Below are 16,465 nucleotides of genomic sequence, written 5' to 3' on the forward strand. Positions count from 1 at the left end.
AATAGATCTATAAAGAAATGCCACAAAACAAGAAGGAATCAGACAATAATCAAAAACAATTATTAATAGGGTTGTTTGGACACAACGAAAATGAAATCTAACTTCAATAAAAGAATCCCCAAGCAGAATCTGACAAGGAGAACCCAAAAGAGCAAATTAAACTCAAAAACCCAACAAACCGAATTGGATTAGAAGCAGAATACTTGGACGGCAAGAAATGAGGAAAATTATGAATTAAAGAACATTTCTTGATGCCAAATAATGTTGCAAAACAGATCCTTGAAGCTTGGAATGGCTGGAAACACAACAAGAACAATTAAACCAAGTTAATCAACAATTCGACACAAACAAAAATAATTAGAAAAGAACAAACAGCAAAAAAGATGGATAAAGTCCTAAGAAGCCTTGAAATCAAGAAAGATTTTACAACTCCCTTCAAACGGCTCTAATCTTCCCTCCAATGTAAAAACACGGCAAGAAGAAGGTTGAAGATGGCTCCCACAATCAAAAAGATTGTTAAAACTACTTCTAAAGAAAACTCAAGAGAAAATTCTTGGAGAAACTCAAAGAGAGTTTTCACTCCACAAAAAAAAAATCTGAATTCAATATATCATGTATAAGGGTGGTCGGCCAAGCCATATATAGGCCTCCTAACTACTTTCCTATCCCTACTAGGATAACTAAAAAAAACCCTAATTGTTGCCTTTCAAGGGAATTTCGTCCAAGGCCTTTAAATGGGCCTCTTGGACTGAATTCTTACATAGAAATTTATTCATAAAGTCTAAAAATTAAAACTAAGTATTTAAAGAATTAAAATTTTACAAATTGGGTCACTTTGACAATTTGGCCTGATTTTCAACTAAGTCTAATTTAAACTTCTTGGTTGGGCTTAGAACATCTTATTGGGTCGTATCTTCAAGAACTTGGGCTTGTAATCTGTTCTTTCTTGAAATTGGTTCGTTGATGCTCGTAATTGAGATCCAATGCGCCTTAGCTGCAAGATTCAGTTTCTTGGACCAAGATTTCCAGGATTTGAAATCTTGATTTTCTTGATTCTTGAAATCGCTCAAAACAACAAAATTAGACCAAGATTCGGTTTCTTGATTTTCTTGAAAACAAGAAAGTGAATCTTGATTTTCTTTTTCCTTTGTATACACATCTAAGGCCTTGCTAATGAAGTATTGAACGGTTCCATTTAGTTTCATACGCATTTGTCTGGCCTTTGACCTCGTTATTGGGTCTTGTGGTAATTTGAGCCCATCACGTTCTTGAGCTTAAGTTGGGCCTTTGTGACTCGTATCAGTAATAGAGCCACTTTTATGTTTTATAGTCTCAAGTTGCCAATTTATCGTATAATGAATTGTGTGGGAAATGTGATACATGTATAACTATGTGAATACAAAGTTAGACGTACTAGTAAATGATGCATAAATATGTTAATTTGACACTATAGTTAAATGCGGATGTAGTTGTGCTATGGTTACTTTCATTTAACGCATGATATTAAGTATATTGGTGGTTTTTCTCATGATTAGTTGAGCTTGTTAAGCTCACACACTCTTTTATAAACCATTGCAGATAATTAGCGTTTTTGGTGTGAATGGTGTGGTTCAAAAGAAGTGATCCAAGTTAGGCTTTAGTATTTAAGTAGGTGATACTATTATTATTCTTTGAATTGTGGGGATAAAGGCAATATGGTTAGAGTTTTGGTTGGCTATTCTTATTATGTCGTTAATGGTTTGATATGATTTTAGACTTTTAGGATTTGATGGATGTTTGTTATTATATTATTGGTTTGTTTGGTTAGGATTATAGATGTTGCCTTGAACTTTAAGTATGGTCATTTTGATGTTGAATAATGAGGTTGTGGATGCATGTTAAAGAAGATAATTTTTGAGTGTGTGACATGACCACACCTCGGAGCTCAACAAACTCCTATTCTGATCCTATCGAGCTCAATAAGGGACCCTTAATGCGAGCTCAAGCTAAACGCTTCCAAGAACCTGTTTCAGCTTTATTTGCTCAATTTGGAAAGGGAACGAGCTTCATGTTCAAGGAAAATTTCGGGCCACCTCAACAAAGGCTCCATGCATCTTGGTGCAAGCTAATTTTAGCTCATCTCTAGCTCCCGAGCTTCATTCAATTTGAATCAACTCATTTGAGCTCATTTAAGCTCGTTTGAGCTCAATCGAGCTTAGTTTCAGCTCATTCCATTAACCTTATAATAAACTAAGCATTAGTTTTATTTTATTTTATTTGATACAACTCATGACCGAATTCCCCAGCTCAAATCAGTTCATTAATTGTTTTCACATGTTTGAGCTAGTCGAACTTAATATACTAGCTAGTCCATAATTAATTATTTTTTTAATTTATCTTAGTATGTTAATTAATTTGTCTTGATATGAACTAGGTTCGGTCGAATGTGAAGATGTATTTAATACAAGATTCATGTACGGCTTGGTGCAAAGTATGGAAGGGTGCATGCACAATTGAGGTTCAATGGATGACATTTAAAAGAGCAAATGTATTTGGGACGTTCATGCAAGAGGGAGCTGCTGAATGTTCATGCATTTGAAGATTCATGGACCATATTTATGGAGGAACATGCATTGGGACGTTTTCATACATATTCAAGATGATCATCAAGTATTCAAGGCACATTAAAGCTTCATTGGGCCAAGGAAGATGTAGGAGCATTAAAGGGCTGCATATTCATGGAATTATTTCTATTCTTCAAGGCTAAGTATGCATGAATGCATCAAGTGAAGAAACATGATGGTTCGGCCAATTCATGCATCCTCTTCAAGCATGAACCAAATTTTAATGCTTTAGTGTGAACATGTTTATTATTGTGTGAACACATAGATGCCGAATTTGAGTAGTCATCTTTGTGTCTATAAATAGCTTTATTGTAAACATTTGAAGGAACTTTTTGATAAATTATTGAATGAACTTTGTTCTTGTGAGGTTTCTTCCTCTCTATTTTCATTTGAGTCTCGAATTGACTTATCTAGCCTGCTAGTGGCGTCAACCCGAACTCTTCTTTGAACTTATCACCAACCTTGGTGTGGCGTTCATCCATCAATTTATACCTTTGGTTCTTACCTGTTTATAGGTAACGGGTCAAGGTCCATCCTCTACCATCCATTTAACCACCTTAAGCGATATAAGTCCCGGGGCAATATTCTTTATAGTATTGAATCGTTCTTGGAGCTTGTGTTCATTTTTCCATTCCATCCTATCAATTAAATATTTATTTTATTCGTTGTTAAACCGAGCCTATCAAATATCAAATCTAGCCTATGATTTGAACCCCTTTTCCAACTTTCGCTTATAAGTTAACCAAAATCCATCTTTTCACAAAATGAACGACTCTTCTTGTCGACGATCGGGCAACTAAGGTGACTCGACTCAATATCACTGAGCCGGTTCACATCAGTGTGTTTCATGCCTTGTTTTGCTATCTTTTTCCAAGCCTAAACAGAGGTATCGATACTGGAGACATAAATAATAATACCTCAGGGTTGAAATGTATTTTTGAGAAGTCAATAGCTCAATTTGGTATCAATACCCAATAATGTGTATCGATACTCTAGGCAAAAATACCAATACCTTTGCCCATGTACTGACAAAATTCTTTCCTTTAAAATTTGACAAATGCTAGTTTGGTATTGGTTTTCTTACTAGTATCAATACTTCTCTTCCAAAATATCAATACCTGTGATGGCGTGTCGATACCTACATGATTTCTTTGTAATTTTATCAAATGGTCCCTAAGCATGTTTTTAAATTGTTTATAACATTGATTAATGTCTGTGAAGTCATGAACACCTTTCTAAATGGTTGAGTTATTAAAAGTTGACCCTGTTTGATTGATACAAGTGTATGTGTAAGTACTTGATGTTGATTTAGCATATTGTTTCTCGGGTCTGACAATCGAGCTTGTATATGGGGTGTTATAGAATCACAGTTTTCAACTCAACTAGAGATCACCAGCTCGCCAAACCACCAGGCAAACCTAACTTGCTATAAATTTGGCGAACCCCCTTACCACATCTTTTGGCATATATTGCAACGCTGAAACATTGGTGAACTCCTTACTGATACTCTTTCGAGAATCTCTCCAGTTCACAAAAGTACTGGCGAACCCCAAATTCTCTAAAACATTGGTGAACTCCTCACTTACGAGGCCAAAACTTCCAGGCCCGATCTCAGGATGTTACATGAGATGTGGGAAGACAAAGTTTAAGGGGATTCATGGAATATTATGTTTGAGATTTATTATCGAACTAGAAGACTAAGTTGAACATAAATGAGAATTTGTGTAACTTAGTGATTATTGAATTGCCATTGACTTTGGTTGGAATGTTTTATGTTGTATAATGAAATAAGAAGAACTAACTTAATCATATCATGGAAGAGCAAAATGTTTCACTAAACACTTTATGAACAGTAGTGGTAATACAACTTTGCAAATTCACCAAAAATTGTAGAACTCGAGTTAGAGGTTGAATCAAACATGAAATTTAAGCTTAATGAGTCTATATTCAAGGAAAAAAATGGCAACATAATGTGATGTCTATGAAACCAACTAAAAATTTGACTAAGGCAAGTGCACCTATTAATTAATAGTATAGCTATAGTGAGCAAAGATACTGTTCCCACGAAGACAAAGTACTAGTAATTACTGTCTTTCAATAATTTAACCAACTAAATCGAGTGATTGATAAAAACTAAAAATTAACTAAATTAATTAACTAATGAACATGACAAAGAAAAAAGTAATACAATAATCGATTAACAACCAAGAAGCGAAACAATACCTAAGAAAGAATTCACCTAGATTTCATTTGTCATTATCAATATAAATTACGCAATTTCTTTACTTAGTATCTTGATCCTTAAAAATCCCTAAATTATGCTAATATCTCTTTCGAGAGTAAGAGCAACTAACTCTAGGTTGATTAATTGAAATTTCTTTCTAATTAAAACCCCTATTGTCGCATTAACTAAATTTCTGGATTCCCCTATTAGATTTGACTCTAATCTAGTAGATTTATGTCGTCCTATTTCTATGATTGCATGAAACTCCACTCAATTATGCAAGACTTACTCTTAATTAGGGTTTATTCCTCCTCTAATTTAAACACATTAAACATGGATCAATAATATAGAAACATCAAACCAAGAATTAAAAACACATAATTGAGAATAAGATCTAAGTATTTATTGCGTAAAATAAAAATCAAAAGACTTAATTCATTATAAGGTTCATCTCCAGTAGGTGTTTAGAAAATTAGTTTATGCTTGCAAATAAAAACAACCAAGAGACAATAAAACCAAAAGAAACAAAGAAACTCATGATAATCTCCTAAGAAATCAACTAGGAGTCTTCAATCTTGACAGAAATCTACTTCAAAATTAGCTTCAATGGTGTTTTTTGAGTATTTTTCGTAAGTATTCTATGACGACTCACTCCTATCTTCTTATTTTTCTCATATATACGTCTTAGATGCCTAGAATACCTAAAGAAATCATGTTTTACGAAGTTTGGTGTGCAATCATGTGTAAACAACACGGACTACCACATGGTCGTGTGGCAGCCCGTATGGCTAATACAATCGTGTGGCCAGGCCGTGTGGAACGGGTCAGCCCGTATGGCTCCTGTAGGTCGCTCAAATTTTTTAGTTTTCACTCATTTTTGCACTCCTTTTGCTCCCAGATGCTCTCTTCAGTATAAAAATATGAATTTAAATTATTAGGAGCATAAAATTCACCATTTAAATCGAATAATCATCCAAAAATGCATTAAGAATGAGGCTAAAACTTGTTACTTTTAGCACTTGTCAAATATTCCCACACTTAAACGTTTGCTTGTCCTCAAGAAAATCCTCAACCCACAATCAAGTTAACCTCTCTCAATCTATTGTTTTCACCAATCATGTTTTAGGACAACCCATAGATTATTATGCATTGGAAATTTAACCAAAATGACACTAAAGAACACATGCAATCCAAGCAGTGATTTTTAAAGCACAAACCTTCTCTAATTCAATAATTACTTGAAATTCAAACTCAAAAAGTATTGACATCCTCACTAAGGATCACTCAAAGCACTCAAAGTGTTTAAAGTTTAGGTAATGTGCACTCAGCAGTCAAACAAGAAATGTTATTACCATATGCTTGCTTGAAAATAAAATCTCCACCACTATAAAATGAGATGACACACCAATCAAGAGGTTTTTACAGCGTTGTAATGAAGCTTAGGTTAAGGGTATGAAAATGGTAAGAAAAGTCGGTTACAATCGAGAATTGAGTTGATAAGTTACCAAACTAGAAAAATTCAAATGTTGAATTAAAAGAATTTACATCAACAAGAAATAAAGAAAAAGAAAAATGAGCTTTTCAACACAGTATGAAACTAACAATTCAAGCTCAATCAACTTTCTTTTTTAATTTTTTGTATTTTAATTTTTTTTCTTTTCTTGAATAGAGTAAAATTCAGTAATACAAATGATGGAACATAGTTAGGCTACTAACCAAATCAAATCTCGACAAAAAAGGGCCAATAAGAAGGATAATTTTACGACATAGATATGGGTTATGGGTTAACATTAACGAGCAATAGAAAAAAATGTGTTAGGATCAACAAGGTTTACTAAGGGTTAATACAACAAGTAAGTTGTTTAAAGGTTAAATGGATTAAATCCTAAGTGTCTCTATCATTTCAGTATATCAACTCAATAATGTGATCTCGACATGTATAAATGAAGCAAGTTCTAGAATAACAAATCAGGTTGACATATTTAGAACCAAAATTAAAATGAGCACAAAATAAAATATATGCTCTATAGGCTCAAAAGCTCACAAAAAATATGGTTTTTATGTTAAACTTGCAAACTTAAAATTTTAAGATAATATATCAATTCAAGGAGACCATCTAAAATTATATTTCTAAAAATAACTTATCCTCGCTTAACTCTCTCGTGAATTAAAGTATAAATAAAAGAATGCATAAAATCCACAAATTATTTCAAAACAAAATCAATATTAAAAAATTAACTTTAATGGTAGGTGTACAAAAATTACTTAAGCAAAAAAAAAATCAAGGATTTTATCGCATAAACATATAAATAACCTCTCCACCCTTAAGATGTACATTGAGGAAAATAGATTGAAATAGAATAAGCAAAATATCATAAGCAACAGAGAGAACTAAAACTGCCCTGAATTTGGATGAACTCGTCAGAATAGTGAAAACTAAAATTGTAGGCGATTCTAAATGAAGTACATGTTTTCGAGCAAACTAATAAGAAAATAGAAAAAATAAGATAAAAAAGATTACAAGATAGAAAAAATAATTGAAAAAACATAACAAAAAATGAATAATAAAATAAAATAAAAGATATAAATCCAAAAAAAGATAAAATAAATAAATAAAAATAGGGCTTGGGGTAAGGGTAAGGGGAGCAAAAGAACATAAAGAAAGAAGAAAAAAAGAACATGGCCATGTGGCCAGGCCATGTGAGCCACATAGTCATGTGGATATGCCGTGTGGAATCACTACAACTGTGTATGATAAAAAAATAGGTAAGAATAAGCCTGTATCCACACGGCCTAGGACATGCCCGTGTGTCAAGCCATGTGGGGTGTTTGTTCATTTCTCCCATGCTTGTGTGTTAGGCTGTGTGGACCACATGGTTTATCATACACCCATGTGCGAGGCTGTGTGTCTCACACAACCATGTCTCTAGGTTGTGTGCCTCCACTCAGATTGTGTGGGTCAAAAAATAATTTTGAAAACTTAACTCCAGTGTTCATACAGCCTGAGACACACCTGTGTGTCTAGTTCATAAGTCACACACACCCGTGTGGGTCACCCCAGATTGTATGGTTCCCTTTCACTGAATTTTTGTTTTTGAAATTTTTTTAATTTTTTTTAAAAGTAGTAAAAGTAAAAATAAATGTACTATATATATTTTTGGCATAATGCCAAAAATAGCCCTTAACGTTTGGTTGTTTGGTCACTTTGGCCCTTTGTATTTTTTTGGAGCACTTTAACACCTAACTTTATTTTGGTCAAATTGATCTATTTTTAACGAACATGCTGACGTGACAGTTCGTTGACTAATGGTTAAACATTAACTGCTGACGTGGTAGTTGAAATGTAATTAAATGTTGATGTGGCATTATATTGTCTTATATGCCGCGTCAGCAAATGATTTTAAAATTATTAAAATTATTATTTTTTAAAGATAAAATTATTCATTTCCATTTTCCACAATTTCTTCTTCCCCACTGTTTCTTTCCATCGTTCACCATCATCTTCGCCATCTCTGTTCACCTTCACTATTGTCCAACGTCGTTCCGTTCACCTTCACTATTGTCCAACGTCGTTCAAGCCACCTTGCTCAAAAATACTCTCATCTTTCCCTTCTTTCAAGTTCTCTAGTTTGTTTTTCCAAAAAAAAAAACTTTTTGAAAACCTCAAAATACATCCTTAAGCCTCGACCTTCCTTATCTCGGACCTTATTTTTTGTTCGTCAGATGGCCTCCATTTTTTAGTATGTATTTTCTCTTGCTGAGCTCTTTCTTCTCACCTTCCAGATTATCAAATGGAAATCTTCTGACAATCTAGCATTGGTTGTTCATCAAGTTTAACACTTATCCTTTTTTGGCTACTAGTTTTATTGTTTTATTCTATTTAGTTATTGTATTATGGGGGGTTTGTGCATGGTGGTTCAATGATGGGAAAGTGGGTTCTCTTAGGGATATAGGCCAATGGTAGATGGGTATGGTGGTTTTGTTTGGGGGCAATGGGTTTGGTGGGAGGCCATTTGATGAAAATGAACTGGAGATAGCAGTAATGGAAATGAATTGAAGATTTAGTTGAAAAATGGAGGTCATCTGACGAACGGAGAAGAAGATCAGAGACAAGGGAAGTCAAGTCTCAATGATGGATTTTTAGGTTTTCAAAGAAACAATGAGGAAAAAGAAACTGTGGAAAGAAGATCGGAGATGGTGAAGATGATGGTGAACAATGGAAAGAAACTGTGGGGGGAAGAAACTATGGAAAATAGAATTTAATAATTTTTATATTTAAAAAAATTAATAATTTTTATAATTTTAAAATCATTTTATCACCATATAAGATAAAATAGTGCCACGTCAGCATTTAATTACAGTTGGACCGCCACATCAGCTGTTAATTTGATAGTTAGTCAACTAATGGCCACATCAGTATGTCCGTTAAAAATAGATTAATTTGACAAAAAAATGTTAGGTATTAAAGTGCTCCAAAAAGAATATAAAGGGCCAAAGTGACCAAACAACCAAACATTAGGGACAATTTTTTGCATTATGCCTTTTTTAAATAATAAAAATAAAATGTACTAATGTTTTTTATTTTGTTTTTGAAATAACATGAAAGTAAAATAAATAAATAAAATAAAAACACTCGAGTTGCCTCCTGAAAAGTTCTTATTTAGAGTCTAAGCTCGATTTCCCTTTTCTCAAGCTAATGATTAAGGCGAATCTTGAGCCGAAGCTCTTCTCTTTCATTGTCAGTATTACCACCAAAATAAAGTTTGAGACGGAGACTATTTACCTTGAATGTGTCATAATTAGGGTGTGTTACCTCAATGGTTCCATATGGAAATATGTTTTGTACCACAAATGGGTTTGATCCTCTTGACTTAAGCTTTGAAGTGAACATTTGAGGATCAGACTTGTTTAGCAACACTTTATCCCCAACTTTGAATTCGCTGATTCTCTTTACATGCACTCTATGGTGTTGCTTAGTTATTTCTTTTATTGTTCTTAGGTTCTCATTAGCCTTTATTCGCCATTCATCTAATTCATCAAGCTACACTACTCGCTCTCCACTAGTCCCTTGATTTTTATCACCTTGGACAAATACTGTTCAAACACGTATTCATTAGTGAACTCTTGCAAAGAATTTTGAGCCACATGATTACTAACATTAACAGAATAACAAGTATCATCTCACTCACTAGGAACTCTAACAAAATCACATGCTTGAAGAGTAACCTTTTCATCACCTACACTCAACACAAGTTCACCCTTACTCACATCAATAACAATCCTAGTAGTGACTAAAAAGGGCCAACCTAAGATAATTTGGACTTCAATAGCCTCATCCATGTCCAATATAACGAAATCAACAGGGAATATAAATTTATCTACTTTCACAAGTACATCATTAATAATACCCCCAGGTTACTTTATTGATCTGTCGGCTAATTGAATACTCCTCCTAGTGTGTTTTGGTTCCCCAACAAGTTGTTTGAACATTTTATAAGGTATAACATTTATACTAGCCCCAAAATCAGCCAAAGCTTTGTCAACATTTAAATTACCAATAAGACAAGAAATAGTAAAACTCCCTAGATCTTTAAGCTTATTGTGTAGTTTGTTTTGGAGAATGGTCGAGCAATCCTCATTGAGCTCCATAGTTGACAAATCATCTAACTTCCTTTTATTTGTTAACAGCTCCTTTAAAAAATTTGCATACTTCTGTTAATAGCTCATTTAAAAATTTTGCATACTTTGGTATCTGTGACAGGGGTTCAGCAAAAGGTCACTTAATATGTAATTTTTTCAAAAGTTCAAGAAATTTACCATATTGTTCTTTTAGGCAGTCTTACTTCATTGTTGTCAGATATGGAATTCATGGTTTGTATTCTCCAACCACTAGTTTATGATCTTTATTTCTTTCCACAACCATATCATTTTTCTCAATAGCTTCTAGATTCAATTTCTTTTCAGGCTCGACTAACCCTTCAACGCTTCGAATAGTGATTGCGTAGACTTGCTCCTTTGGGTGAGTTTCAATTAAACTAGGTATGCTACCTTGTTGTCTTTCCAAAACCAGTTTAGCAAGCTGTACAATCTGATTTCTAAGCCCTTAAATCGATGCTTATTGATTTTTCATAGCTGTCTCAGTGTTTTTAAATCGAGTTTCGGATATCGAAATAAATTTAGCTAACATCTCAAGATTCAATTTCTTTTCTTGCTTATAAGGTTACTAAAGACTCGAAGGGAGTTGTGAAAATTGATTTCCTTGACCACCCCCTAAAAGAAATTTGGATGATTCCTCTATCTTGGATTATAATTAATTACTATATAGATTATTTTGAGGTCTAGAATTATTACACATAAGGTTGACTTGCTCATGTTCCATGTTAGAATTTGATGTGAGCTCGCCTACGAACCAAGAAGAGCTCGAGCAAGAAGTCATCAACATACCTAGTGGCCCGATAACGCGAGCTCGAGCCAAGTAATTTAAGGAGGCTATCTCAGCTCTAGTGGACCGAATATGGAAAAGTGACAGCAAAGAGCTCAAGGACGAGCCTAATAGTTACCATTTTTGGGCGACTGAATTTTATTCAGCTAACTAATTCGGTTGCTGGAATTTTAGTTATTTAAATTAAGCATTTAATTAAACATTACTACAACTCATTAGATTGTCCTAAATTAATACAAGTGCTTAATATGCTTTGTCTTAGCTGAATTAAAAGTGTCCTGATTTAATTAAGTTTGTCTTAATTTAATACATGTTTTAATTATGTCTAGCCGAATTAATGTGTCTTGTTTAATTATCATTTAATTTGTCACAATGTTTATTAGTGTGTCTACATTATGTTTTAAAATTAGTTCAGCTGAATTGGTTTAATTTAATTAAGTTCATGTGTTTTTTTTAGGTGCAGCCGAATTTGAAGATACATTGACTAGGTTCATGCATGTAGATTCATGCATGGAAAGATGCATGTGCAGCTGGTACAATTCATGAAAGCTGATTAATTTTGGCACTCTCTAAGGCAACCATTCGGCCAAGAGTCAGCAGGCTTTAACTCTCCAAAGGCTTGGTCGATTCTCTTCCCAAAGCAGCATCAATTGTTTTCACACCAACCATTCACACCATGACAAATCGGTTCAGCCATTTGACACTATGAGACGCTCCAAAATTGTCCATTCACACTCCCAATGGCTGCTCAAATTCTACTTTAATGCTGGTAACTTTTCAGCAAGAGTTGCTTAATGAATGAGTCCATTAAACTCATTAGCCAAATTTAGCTATTGTATGAATCTCCAAATTCATTTGCTTAATTTAGAAGCTGCCTCTTGATCTCCATTCAGCTGAATCTTTGGTACAGCCATCCAATGAATCAAAGCTGGAATTTATTTCAAGTTTGCTTAGATTTTAAGTCATGAATTTGTCTATTCGGCTAACTAGTCATCAGGCTATAAATAGTTGTTATTTTTCTTGTAAAAGGACTTTTGGCCAATTCTTGAATGAAATTATATTTCTTTGGTGAGTTAATTCACTCTCTTAACTCTTCAAAGCTCAAATTGACTTATCTTCACTAGTGGCGTCAATCGAACATTTTTTTGAACTTATCACCAATCGGTGTGGCATTCATCAATATACCTGGGGTTCCTATTTTGCTAAATAGAGGGTCTGAGTTTAAATCAATTACCTTCCTTTCTTTCTTGAAACGTTTAAGCCCGGGTCCTTAATCTCTAATAAGGGTTCGTTCTTGTTTCATTGAATATCCATCCTATCTTTTCCATCATTTTAATTTGATTTTAAATTTAAAAAAAAACCTACCAAACACCTTTTCATACCCAAAACTTAAATTTTGAAACCTTTGATTTGAAACTTCTAAACCGATACTTCCTAATTTAGATTGGGCATCATTACGACTCATCCTTAACTCTGAAACGAGTTCGTTTCAGTTGGTATACGTAAACGTAGTTCTGAATCTTCCAAGAGTTCGGAAAAAACTCAAAAAAAAAGAAAGTATATATATTTCAAAATTTACAAAAAAATTAGTATTTTAAAAAAAAGGTTCGAATTAAAAAAAAGAGTTGTAAGTGTTGATTTTTATTTCGATCAGTTGATTTCCTTTTTCAATTAGTGATCTATTCTTCACGCCACATACTAAATCAAAACTTTTCTTTCTTTCGAGCCTACCCTAAACCACATAATCTTTCCGTTGTTTTTAGCCCATTGAAGTTGACTCGCAAGTTGTGGATAAGTCTAAGGTAGCTTTCCAGAATTTTGAGAGTTGGATTTGAGAGGTAAAAGGCACGAGAGATTACGTCAAGTTAAAAGTTGAATTTGAGTGAAACACGAGATGAGTGATTATTCTTTTCTTGTAAGAGACTTTGTGAGGTTTTTGTGGTGAGGATAATTCTTTTCAGGTTAAACAACATGTCGAGAAGCCTGGAACGTTGAGTATTAAGTGGAGGTACTTCAAATGCTGCTGGTGGAGGAGGAAACCTTCAACCAAGAAGAAATGTACCCGTAGTGGAGTGCCTGATTTGCAAGTACAAGCCATAATACGAGAAATCACCCGTCTATTCTAACCACAATTTGATTCCATTCAAGACCGTATGGACCAATTGGAGGAACGAAGTCAGCGTGCGAACACCCCTCCAATCCCAAGAAAAGAAAAAGAACGTCTTTGCACAATGAAAACGACTTGTATGAACCAAGCGACGTAGAAAGTGACCAAGCTTCTCGACAAAGTGGAAGGAGACGAGGCCAATGGGCATAGGGACAAAGAGACCAAGAGCGGCCTGATGATGACTTAAAGAACATCAAGATGGTGATTCCTACCTTTTAAGGAAGGTTAGATCCCAAGGCCTATCTTGAATGGGAGAAAAAGGTGGAGTTAGTCTTCGAGTGTCATAATTACTCGGAGAGCAAGAAGGTTAAACTAGCTGCTATAAAATTCTCTGATTATGCTGTTATATGGTGGGATCAATTAACTTTGAGCTGACAACGCAACAGAGAGTGCCCGGTGTCTACGTGGGTAGAAATGAAAGCAAACATGAGAAAGCGGTTCATTCCAGCTTACTACCACTGCGAGTTGTACCAAAAACTGCAAAGTTTAACCCAAGGCCAACGGAGTGTAGAAGATTACTATAAGGAAATGGAAGTGGCCATCATCCGCGCCGATGTGGAGGAAGATCGAGAAGCCACCATGGCACAATTTCTCATCAGCCTTAACCGCGATATTGCTAACATCGTAGAACTGCATCACTATATTGAGGTCATTAACATGGTCCATATGGCCATAAAGGTCGAGAAACAGCTCAAGAGAAAAGGTACGTCACAAATAATCCCTAATACTTCTTCAACAGCTAGGTTGGGACAAAGGGCAAGCAAACGTTACATACCAAGTCGTACAAAAGAAGCGAGTGGTTCAACGAAGTTTAACAAGCTGAATGCAGAGCCGAATTAATGTGTCTTGTTTAGTTATCATTTAATTTGTCACAATGTTAATTAGTGTGTCCACATTATGTTTTAAATTTAGTTCAGCTGAATTGGTTTAATTTAATTAAGTTCATGTGTTTCTTTTAGGTGCAACCGAATTTGAAGATACATTGACTAGGTTCATGCATGTAGATTCATGCATGGGAAGATGCATGTGCAGCTGGTACAATTCATGAAAGCTGATTAATTTTGGCACTCTCCAAGGCAACCATTCAGCCAAGAGTCAGCAGGCTTTAACTCTCCAAAGGCTTGGTCGATTCTCTTCCCAAAGCAGCATCAATTGTTTTCACACCAGCCGTTCACACCATGACCAATCGGTTCAGCCATTTCACACTATGAGACTCTCCAAAACCGTCCATTCACACTCCCAATGGCTGCTCAAATTCTTCTTTAATGTTGGTAACTTTTCAGCAAGAGTTGCTTAATGAATGAGTCCATTAAACTCATTAGCCAAATTTAGCTACTACATGAATCTCCAAATTCATTTGCTTAATTTAGAAGCTGCCTCTTGATCTCCATTCAGCTGAATCATTTCTACAGCCATCCAATGAATCAAAGCTAGAAATTATTTCAAGTTTGCTTAGATTTTAAGTCATGAATTTGTCTATTCGGCTAACTAGTCATTAGGCTATAAATAGCTGTTATTTTTCTTGTACAAAGCTGTTGGCCAATTCTTGAATGAAATTATATTTCTTTGGTGAGTTAATTCACTCTCTTAATTCTTCAAAGCTCAAATTGACTTATCTTCACTAGTGGCGTCAATCAGACTTTGTTTTGAACTTATCACCCATTGGTGTGGCGTTCATCAATATACCGAAGGTTCCTATTTTGCTAAATAGAAGGTCTCGATTTAATCCAATTACCTTCCTTTCTTCCTTGAAACATTTAAGCTCGGGTCCTTAATCTCTAATAAGGGTTCATTCTTGTTTCATTGAATATCCATCCTCTCTATTCCATCATTTTAATTTAATTCTAAATTTGAAAAAAAAAACCTACCAAACATCTTGTCATACCCAAAACTTAATTTTTGAAACCTTTGATTTTAAACTTCTAAACTGATACTTCCTAATTTCGATCGGGCATCATTACGACTTATCCTTAACTCCAAAACGAGTTCATATCAGAATTAAAGGGAAAATATTTTGAATTGCTCATCCTTGCTCCAGTTGCATCACATTGCATTACCAGATTCATCGTGTTGTTGTAACTCAAACCATCAATCTTTTTATTCAGTGTTCCATCTGACTTGCAAACATAGCAACTTATATTAAAAGCACCAGTTGCTTTAATCAATTTTTTTCCTATGACTTGCCACTGATAGTTATTCAGTGTCCTCTCCTCAATAAACTCTTAAGTTACCTCAGGTGTCTTATTATTCAATATCCCGCCAACTGCTGCATCAATTAGTTGCCTAGTTGAGGGATCCTAACCGTTGGAAAAAGGTTTGAACTGTAACCGGAAAGGTAACCCATGATGAGGGCACCTTCTTAGAAGATCCTTAAATCTCTCCCATGCATCATATAATGTTTTCAACTCAATTTGAGACAAAGAAGAGCTGTCATTCCTCAACTTAGTTGTTTTAGCCAATGGGAAGTACTTTAACGGAAACTTCTTAGTCATCCGATCCCAAGTCTTGATAAAACCCCGTGGAAGTGAATTCAACCACTATTTTGCCTTGCTCCTCAAAAAGAATGGGAACAACCATAAGCGTATAGCATCATTAGAAATTCCATTAATCTTGAATATGTCTCACTTCTCTAGAGAGTTAGTCAAATGAGAACTTGGATCTTCATCTTGCAACCTATCAAACTGAACATATTGTTGCACCATCTAAATTATATTCGGCTTCAGCTCAGAATTGTTTACAACAATAGTCTGTCTAATGATATTCGATTCAGCCCTAATTAAAGTGGGCTTAGCATGGTCAAACATAGTACAAGGAGCACGACGTGCAGCAGGCTGTTGATTATTTTGATTATCATCCATCTCCATAGTAATATCCTTTTCCTCTTGAATGTCTATTAAAACCTATTGACCTTGTTTTGCTTTTCTAACTTCTCTCTGATTTCTACGAGCATTTTTTTCAATCTCACTGTAAAAAATTAACGGTTTCAATGAGTTTCCTCTAGTCATAAACCTAAAGAACCTGTTAGAATC

General features: G+C 34.6%; 1 non-coding gene across 1 annotated transcript; it reads left to right on the forward strand.

The window, feature by feature from the left end:
- The first annotated feature begins 15,773 nt into the window (after positions 1-15,773).
- LOC128032637 (small nucleolar RNA R71) lies at positions 15,774-15,880 on the forward strand. The gene has a single exon (XR_008188885.1). It is a non-coding gene; the product is annotated as a small nucleolar RNA R71 (small nucleolar RNA).
- Positions 15,881-16,465: the final 585 nt, after the last annotated feature.

This window comes from Gossypium raimondii, chromosome 1 (genome assembly GCF_025698545.1).
Source record: "Gossypium raimondii isolate GPD5lz chromosome 1, ASM2569854v1, whole genome shotgun sequence".
In the NCBI taxonomy this organism is placed as follows: domain Eukaryota; kingdom Viridiplantae; phylum Streptophyta; class Magnoliopsida; order Malvales; family Malvaceae; genus Gossypium; species Gossypium raimondii.